The 10290-nt window shown below is 40.5% G+C and overlaps 1 long non-coding RNA gene across 1 annotated transcript in view; it reads right to left on the minus strand.

The window, feature by feature from the left end:
* Nucleotides 1-4654: 4654 nt before the first annotated feature.
* The window catches only part of LOC130172755 (uncharacterized), a 31766-nt gene continuing 26130 nt past the window's right edge, over nucleotides 4655-10290 (minus strand). Inside the window, exon 3 of the long non-coding RNA XR_008828327.1 lies at nucleotides 4655-4847. This is a non-coding gene — a long non-coding RNA (uncharacterized LOC130172755). The remainder of the gene's footprint in view (nucleotides 4848-10290) is intronic.

Consider the following 10290-nt stretch of genomic DNA (forward strand, 5'->3'; position numbering starts at 1 on the left):
CAGGTCAGTAGCAGACTTTAAGGTCTCCCACAACCATCAAGAGTCATTGGCAGGACTACACCTCACACCTGTACGGACTCAAATTAGGGTCAAAAGGATTTTGAACTTGTAAAGTGACAAATAATTCCAAAAATAGCTGTAAATAAACCTTTGTCAGCCTGTAAAATAAATCTGCATGGGAAGTTCAAGTGTACATGTGGAGAGGTGTAGAAGAGATTTGTATTTGTCTGTGTACAGATACAAAGCAGAAACTGTAAAACGCGGTCCTCCAAATTCCCACAAAGTATGTGACACTGAAGTTACAGGTAGAATATTGACCCTATTTTACACCTGAATCTGATTGGACAGTCCAATCACAAAGCAGAGTCTAATCAGAGGCCAGGTGGCGCCGTTATCTTGGTGCAGCTCCCTCTGGGGCCACAAAAAAGGCTTTACACGGCTTTTTTTCACACATGCCGAAGTTGTGTCTAAGACCTATGAACAGACACTGACGTGTAAAATCAACAGAGTTCCCCTTAACATTGTCAGTGTAAGCATGTTAGCATTTAAGCGCCGCTGTGCCGCTCAAAGCTGCGAACGTGGTCGTACACTCCTCGCCTGCCTCCAAAGCAGATCATGTCCTCAGTTTTTAAATGTGCCATTAAATAGTAAACAGTCAGTTTTCCAGATCGTAGCCTGGAAGTCAGATTGCACGCTGCTGTGCAGAACAGAGGACGAGACCATGGTGAATCAGCACAACAGCACAACAGATGAATTGTGCGCTTGGCATGAAAAACATTACAGCAAGCCAAGTGACGTGGAACAGATTGACTGTTGTATGATTAGTGAGCATGTGTAGAGTGTGTAGATATGTAGGTATATTTGGTGTGTATGAGTTTTTGTTTTTTCGCCCTCTGCAGCTCACAGCTCAGAGGAGATCAGGGACTGACAATAAACTTTACTCTCTCTGGGGAACTTAGATCTGGTTGATCCCAAAATATTTAACTGAAGCTTCTTTTCAAGTCGTATTCAAGTGCGTCATCTTGGCACCAAGAGGATTAGAGCTTAACAAAAATGTCATGCTTTTTTTTTTGTTTGTTTTTCTTGGCTTGATTTCAGCACAAATGTCAATCGCACATGAACCAATCATTCATGCACACTGTTACAGATGGATTTCATTCTCTCTTTCTCTCTCCCTCTCCCTCCCTGTTTCATCCTCCCACCCAATTTCTCTCTCACTGCAACATCTGTGTCAAATCTAAAGAACACAATGTCACCCCACTCACACACACTTAACAGTTATCCATCCAATCTGCAGGCAGGTCCAATAACAGGGATCGGCCACGGGACTCGCAGCCTATTGCTTTTGGATTGGAGCGAGGGTGACTGGGAGCGGGGGGGTGGGGGAGGCCAGCGAACATGGAGGACCAGGTTTTGGATTGTTCTAGGGGTTAAACTTTATCCACAGGATTTCCATCACAAAGGCGTCCTCAGCAGTGAGCAGACGTGACCTTGGGGCCTGCCAGAGACAAACTGAGGAAGTGAATTCACCGAAGCGTCCCCCATTCACGTGTAGGCCTAATAGGTCGCTGTCTATCACACCAAGTACCCGACCCTCGCCCCACCTCCCCCTCCTCTCACACTGGCCGGAGTCCCTTTATTATGCTGATCTAATGACTGTGGAGGGTAATCCAAAAGACCTTCATTAGAATGAGGGTGGCGTGTTACGCACTCAGCCAGATCTGGGCTGACACTGGGCGCCATACCTGCCAACTTGGGTGAGCCTGAAACGCAGCAGCAGCAGCAGCAGCAGAAGCCTTTTTCTTTCAATATTTATAAATTGATTAAATTTGATCTCACGCTAGGAAACTTCTTTATCATCTCCAGAGATACAAACAGCAATCAATACACTGCTCAAACATAAAGACAGAAGCAGCAGCACACAGGAAACATGCACTATGCAGAGATAAGGTTGTGGTGGAGGCCACGTTACAGGAGATCTTGTCTGATAAGTATATACAGACAGATTCAGTAATATGGCAGAGAAGATAAACAATGAAGAAATGCTGTGTTTCTACAGAAATGCGTTTGGAAATTAAATAATGCTTTAATGCCTTAAAAGTCATTTACAACAAAGAAATGGGGGGAAAAAAACATTTAATTCTTAATCATTGTATTTGTGGCTTTGGATGTTTTGCTTACGAGCTTATGGGCTGAAGACGTGGTCGAAGAGCTTGAGAGAAACAAGTTGAAATCCTCCTCACTGTCTCACCTCCACACAGCTGGCCAGTGGTTCTGTGAAGTGGGTTTGATTGACAATCTCGGAAAGTTGCCAAAATTGCCTGAGAGGTGTGAGAGGAGGGGATTTCAGCCGCGGTTCAATGGCCTGATCAGCACTTCATCTGAAGCACACCGGCAACCATTACACAGTAACTGGTGTGTGAGGGTGTGACTTTCTATGTGTACACACAGTTGAGTGCGACACCATGAGACTGTCTGACAGTGTGCACTTCCATCCCTATTTACATATTTGTACTATTTATTTCATCAGCACTACAAAGACACAGGGCTGTTGAGGAGAGGATGAGGAGGCTACGATGGTCGACTGTGTGACGTGTGAGTGTGGCCATTCAGAACAAACAGTATAGCATTAACACAGCTGGATTACATTTCATTTCATTTCAAGAAATTTCATTTAGCCATCGAATTTTGTGCAGATTCATGATTCCCAGAGAATAAATCCTGATGACTCTGGTGATCCTCTGACTTTTCTTGAGGCGCTACGAGCAGGTCAGAGTTTTCACGTAAAGCCTTTAGTGACATCTGTCAACATCTGCTTGATTGGCGCTGAATTTTGCGCAGACATTTGTGATTGATGTTTTTATTTTTTAATGAAATATTTCAACAACTAAGGAACTGTGACATTTGATGCAGGTTTTTTATATTCCTCGTGGATAAATTCCACTTTCACCCCCTACATTGCTCTTAAAGGACTTTTATAGACACTTTGCTTTATGACCAAATACCTGCGAAACAGCCTCAGCTGTGCTTTGTTAAAATCTAATCAATAAATGTTAGCATGCTAACAGGCCAAACCAAGATTTTGAACATGATAGACATTATACCTGCTTAACATCAACATACTAGCACTTTCTTTGTGAGCATGTTAGCATGTTAGCATGCTGATGTGAGCATTTAGCTCAAGCACCACTGAGCCTCACAGACCCACAGCTGTAATGTCGACTCTTAGTCTTGTTTTATTCATAGAGAAAGAAGTGTAGTTAATGTTCTCTCTGTGTTAGAGTTAATAGTGTATCGTCCAATATGACAAACTTGTGTTGTGCAGACATGAGTTGATGATCAAACTCAGAGTATCATTTTTTAATTCTAGTCTAGATCGCAAAGTTTCCCAGAATACTGAGTATTTTAGTCTGAATTACAGGGGGAATGTGATTTATAATGATGCAGTAGACGTCGCCATGTAACACAATGCTGCAGCCATAAAAAATAATTTACCCAAATTAAGCAGTTGAGTGTACTGCAGCATATTTAAAGGATGAAAAATGTACAAATATAGAATCTACATGTATTATATGTGATGTTTTACAACAGCGAGGGAAATTAGTGTATTATAGTACAGATAATGTAGAGCTTTATGGACAGCTAGGACTGTTTGTTTCTTTTATCAGACTATAACTGCCCCGGGGTCCATGACCCCTAAAGGCCCCACATTCATTGTGTGGTTATTTGATTCATTGCCAATTTGTTTGGGAATATGCACGACTAAATCACAGTATCTAATGATAAGGCAGATCCTGTACTGCTCTTGTCTCATTTACTTTGAAATGACAGTTAGGAACATGTTGCACATTCCTAAATAAATTTGTGTTTTGCCAGATTACGTCATACATGGGGTCAATGAGGGACCTTCGCCTCTCTCTTTTTTTTTTTAAATATCTAATTCTAGCAAAGTATATAATCTCTCGACATGATGCTGTTTCCATGATCATTGTCACCTCTTGTGTGAATACATTTCTTGTGTAGGTGCAAGTGATGGGTGGGGACAAGAAGTTACTGAAACCTGATTGTTCACTCTAAACTTCTTCAGCTCTATGAAGGAGAGATTATCTCTGTTTCTCTGCCTTTCACTTCTCTTCACCCACACGTGATCGTTTTCTCGGCTGGCGACCGATCTGTTTCTTTAACCACAGCACTTAGTGTTTATTCAGGGGGATAGGCAGTGAAAGTTTCTGGCACTTTGCTGTTGGTTGCTGGTAAAATCAACAGTGTTGAGCGATGTTGAAATTAGATGTAAAAGTCTGATCTCCACAGTATAATTTACCATGTTAAAAAAGAAGTGAAATGTGAAGGGTAGCACAGCCTGATCCAACATGGGATACAGAGCTTTTTGTAGAAGTCATAAATTAGACCTTGTTTAGACATCGCAATTACAAACACGCCCTGGAACAGCCTCCAACCTGTTGTTGCCACACACTGTCATACCTTGTGGCAAATTTTCAGGCTATAAATTTCACAGTGAAAATAAACATCCTCAGTCCCAATAAATCTTTATGCAAACAAAACAAGAATGGCACGCTGCAATGGCAGACGCAGCCTTTATGTGCTTTATTGATCTCTGAACAATCATTCCACAGGGACCTGAGACTGTGAAGCATGTTGGGCAATTGTGATTTATTATCTTTATTTATTTATTTTCATTTAAAGAAATAATATTTAACTGACATTTCACTCAGGAGGAGTTAGTTTCACACCAAGTGCTGGTTTGGAGCCAGTTATTGAACAATTTATTCCACATAGTTTACGACTGAGCTTCCCCTCAGGCGTTCCTTCAGATCTTGGTGGATTGACTGTAGAGAAGGCAGAAGAAAAGAACAGTGCTTCCTGTGAGCCATTACCTCTGAATATGGGGTTATTAATTCAGACAATAAAGGCTTTAGCTCTCAGGAACCCATGTTTTACATTTACAATGCAGGCTTTTAGCTCCAGAGAGCGAGAGCTGCAACCATTAAACAGGAAAATGGTTCGGTGTTTTACTCAGCAACAATTTGAGTAACAATGAGGGGTAACAGTGATAACTATATATCTTATTAACCAGTGGTGGAGGAAGGTTTCTTTATACCTCCGTCTCACCATATTTCAGAGGGAAATATCGCACTTCTTACTTTGATGAATATTATTTACAGGTTACTTTGCAGATTCCGATTATACAAGATATCAACAAATAAATGATGATGTATCTTTAATAGATTAAGATTAGATAATGTGTAAATGATGTTTATATAATCCAATAATATAATATTCTGAAATGGGCCATTCTGCATAATGAGAATTTTACTTTTGTAGGTAAATAGTTTTATACTTGAGAGCAGGTCTGTTGTAACAGGATATTTCTGCCCTGTAGTATTATCACTTTTACTTAAGTGAAAGCAGCAATTCTGCAGTTAATGTGTTATTCCTGTGAATGTTTGTATTGTATATTATACTATTGGGTTATTAACTAGCATTTTCCTTTTTATAGTTGGTTCAAGCGGAAACAATTTTAACTGTTTTATATCATATTTTATGAGCTCATCATATATTTGTATGTCAAATCAAATTAAACTGTAAAGTCGCTAAAGCTGTGAAATAAATGCAGTTAAAAAAAGTACAATATTTCTCTGTTTCTTTAAGTATAAAGTAAGAAAGTTGACATACATATATACACCACCGTCATTAACACATCAAAGACTCACAAAAGTAAAGAAAATAGTAAGATTCTCAATAACACTGTTATTATTTCACACATTTCTCACATGTTGCTCTCATCTCCAGCTGTCACTTGTCATAAAAGGTGACACATTCTCCTGGTTTTATTCCCTCTGTCTTGTAACCTAAACTACATCATTTCTGAGCATTTAAAATGCCTTTACATCCCCCCGGCCCCAGCACAGAGCAGGGCCCCGTAAAGAGGACTTAATCTGAATTGGCAGTCATATGGTTGCACTTACCTTGTTTGAGCTGTTTTGTATTAAGCGTAATAAGGGCCATCAAATGCCGGTAAATGCAAGATACCGCTTGTGGACCCTCCGCTGAGGACTTTTCACATGTGACAGGATAACAATTACATGTAAATCAGACCAGTGAGGAATGTAAAAGTTGAACCAAATGTTGTGGATCGAATCACATGACACGTCGACCATCCCTGTGGGGAGTTCAGGCCATTACAGCCGCTGGACTGAGCATCAAAGATAAAAGCAAGACAATGAATAAACCCCACTAAAGTACATGCTCAGGGTATGAGATAAGATAAATAAATGTGGGTAGATACGCAGAAGTGAAGCAGATGTAGACGTGTTTATTGTTACCATGTCACACTTTTCTGGCTTGAACTCATTGACGCATGTATAGAAATGCATAGCATGTGTAGTCTGTGTATTTACTACCCGGTACTAGAACTTTTGCCTAAGCAAAGTCTATATTTTTAAATATTTATGAAATGCATTTTAAATGACTCATGTTTAGACATGAGATTTCTAGTAACCTAAAAAAGCATAAACAGACTTCACTATCAAAAATACAGCAACTTCTGCATGAGGAAAACTAGAAAAAGCAAGTTTACTATATCATTTATTATTCAAAACGAATAAAACCCATCTGAGGTTTTTATTTATTTCCTGTTCAGGGTAAAACAACCTTGTATTTCCTACACAGATTTAAAACAGGAGACTATTAGGCCACCAATGGCTTTAACAGCCAGTTAACACCATAAAGGTAGCACCTCAACGCTGTAATTTAATTTAATAATAAGGGATGTGTCTGGTAATTCACCAGTAAATTGAAGCGTGGAGGTGCGTTTGAACTAAGATTAGAAGACAGACGCAGATATTCTGAGGAGTGTAATTATACACACATCACGATGCAGTGGGTTTAAGGCCTTTAAAAAGTCAATGAAAAACTGAGAGAATAAAATGCCTGCAATCTGGATCCATTCTTGGTGTCTCTTTTTTTTTTATGGAATCATTTGGCAGACCATTTAACCTGAAGCAACCCGTGGACTGGAGCTGGTGTTGGAGATACAGTAGAATAAGTGTTTTAGTGTTTTGTGGGTGCGTGGCTGAATGGATGAGCGAGTGCACACAGTTTCACAGCGAGCGAGATTACACTCGCTTTAAGTATTCCATGAAAGAGCTGCGGTAGCACAGTGTTATTCAAACACTGAGTCGTTGAACAAAGTATTTAATTCATGCATTGACTTTTTCCGCTGCAGTTAGAAATTCACAGAGCTGTTTCTTGGTTTGCGGTGTTCAGCTCTCCAGCCTCCGCTCGCTCGATAATACAGTATTGTGTCTTCAGGTCCTGTTCGCATCTGTTACAGCGAAACAGAGAGTTTTATTGTGTTCCAGTGCTGCAGGTATTGAAGGATAAAGTCGTTTGATGGAGTTACACTTGAAAATATCACAAACGTCATCCATCCTTCATCAGTGGGTCGGATCAAGTGTTTAACGTGTTTCATGTTAATGATGATCTCTGGCTTTTTAAGATGAGTTTATGGTTTCTTGTGACTTCTCCACCCCCCCCACCCCCCCACCCACCCAGAAGAATCAAAAATAACCTTGGCGACGGAGGAGTTTCACTTCCTCTTTCTGAGGCCACACTGGCACCGTCATGTACCAGTCTGAGGAGGCAGCTTGGCCCTTGTTCAGTTTTAACACAAAGCAAATTTTCATACCAGACATGGTAGAAAAGTAGTTTGACAAAAACATCGTAACTCACTGCCTCACATTTTCTTTGACTTACTTCAAAATCTCCAGTTTTAAGCATTGAAGTTAATTCTGGAACTTTTGAAGCAGTGATGTGTAACTGAATAATCCTCTAGGTTTTTGGAGCTTTTAAGATTTATGGTCTTCTTCAGTAATATCACATGATTCACAGCGGGTAAGTGGACCTTCGAGCTTAGATCTTATTCTTTCTTTTTTTTTGACTTAAACTCCATTAGTTTATTCCCCCAGACCTTCCTGTGCTTTTTGCTCCTGTTGCTTCTGTACGACCGTGAAGTGGAGCCAAAGTCTCAGAATAAAGCTCCAATTCTCCGAACCACTTGAGACATTTTCAACTCCAGCGGACACATCTTCACGTGAATTGGCGCCACATAGAGCAAATCTGTTGCTGTTTGTTTCCACACGTCCTCAAAGCTAATGATTTTCATCATTTCATTTAGGGCTCTGTGCACATCTTCTTTCTGAAAACTCTGATATATCCGAGTTTGTACCTAATGATATTGAAGTGCCTGAATACCAAACAAATCTAGATGCCTAAAGTCAACTCAAGTCATTAGCCCTAAATATAAAGGATATAGTGTTATATGGTAAATGCACAGCATTTCTAACCCTCACACTCCCAAATCTGCAATTTTACAACCTTCTAGAGTTGTCAGATGACGTGAACGCTCACAAGTCATAAACTTGGGAATCTTTCCCATCTCAAACCATCTGTCCCGTAAGACGTGAGCTTGGCAGGAGCGCAGGAGAGAGCGAGGGAAGAGAAAACACTTTGTAAAATCAAGTTATCTGAACAAAGAAATTACTGTGGACAGTTTAGTGTGAGGCAGATATTTGATGAACTGGGGAGTGTTTATTGTTCGCTCCCTGTTTATAAGCTTAACAGAACCGTTGGACCAAAAAGCCATCACAAAGTTAGCAACATGTGTGTTTATACTTAATAAGAAATATTCTTGTTGCCAACTTTTTACGATGCTGAATTACACTGTCATCGCCGCTTCAACGTCACAGTGCTATGAATTGTGGGTTATTCCCTGGAGCGAAGTCTGCAGACGTGTGGACCTAATGGAAAGTGTGCATAAAGGGCTAAAAAAATTAAACAGGGAGCACTAAAAAGCTGTAATGGTTTTACAGTGGGACAGCACTGTGTCCTGGTGTAAGGAGGGTGAGTGTGTAAGCATCACCCGTTTCACTTTCATGGCAATTCCTCATTCTGATTGACTGTGTCAGATTTTAAGAACCAGTTGGAAGGCTAAATTAAAACATGATGTGATCGGTTCAAAAGTCAGTCAGTCGAACAAAGAACTAACTTATTCACAATGAACTAACTTTTATATCCATATGAAGCCTTATGTGAATTAACTGCTTTATTTAGACAAAAGCCCACAACATGAAGTTTAATTATATTTACACCTGTGATGATTTAACATGCCACATGTTTTCAACCCCTTCCTACTAAAATAATACCTTAAGATGGAGGGGGTTTGCTGCTCACGGTACTTCACATTTACCATCTTAGGACCATTCTACTGAAATCAAGAGAACCAGCGACCCAAGCGTTGTATTTCAGTCAGGATAACTGTCTGCTGCTCGGTCATTATAAGGCAGAGAAGTTCAGATTTCCTCCATTGTGCTTTGACAGTTCCATCCAATTCTGTCAAGCAAAGAGCTTCACTGTGCGCTACCACGGGTAGGGAATGGATTAACAGAAAAGGTCTGCCACGATAGCGTGGCAAGTTGAGTGTTAGGGAGACCATGCATTAAATCCTGTGAGCGAATAAGAGCCAGGTTGTGCTAGAAGAGAACTAGTTCCTGTGGCATGTTGCCCAACGGCATCAGGAGGTAAAAAAAAAAAAAGAAAAGAAAAAACCTGTCACACTCAAAGGCAAGGAGAAAAGATGGATGTCAAAAAAGGGAGGGGGATGCAATATTGTTCAAATAAGGAGATAAGGGCACACATTCAGTGTCTCCTGGAAGACATTCACAGCGTCACACTCAACAGGTGCTGCAATGAGAATTATGAAGTATTATTATTATTGGTATGTAGTAAGAATGAAACGCAGCCTTGTGAAATTTCAACGTCAGGAAGGTGTGGGGTCAAAGGTTTCCTCAAGCCGTTTCATCTGACAGGCAGCCTTTATACTCCGTCGGAGAGGGCTGTCGGATGATTGGATAGCTTCAGGAGCCCACTCCCCTACGTCTGTCTGATGTGGCCATTTCTTTAACTTTCTGAAACTGACATACACACCCACTTCACACTGTGATTGTGTGCAAATGAGAAAGAAGCCAGAGATTGCACTACTTAATGATAAACATTAACCATGAACCCTTACTGCCCCCTCTATGCTCTGTGCACTGGAACATGGGAAGGGAAGAAAATGAAGGGGGGGCTTACATTTCCTGCACATATGGACCCCAGAATTTCTAGCTGCGTCCCATGCGTGCATTTTATAGACAATGCCGATGTATCTGTGACAGGGGCAGCGTTGTTGCCTTTTATTTTTAGTATTTTAATTAACTCATTGGGCCATGA

The sequence above is a fragment of the Seriola aureovittata genome, chromosome 7, assembly GCF_021018895.1.
Source record: "Seriola aureovittata isolate HTS-2021-v1 ecotype China chromosome 7, ASM2101889v1, whole genome shotgun sequence".
Classification (NCBI taxonomy): Eukaryota; Metazoa; Chordata; class Actinopteri; order Carangiformes; family Carangidae; genus Seriola; species Seriola aureovittata.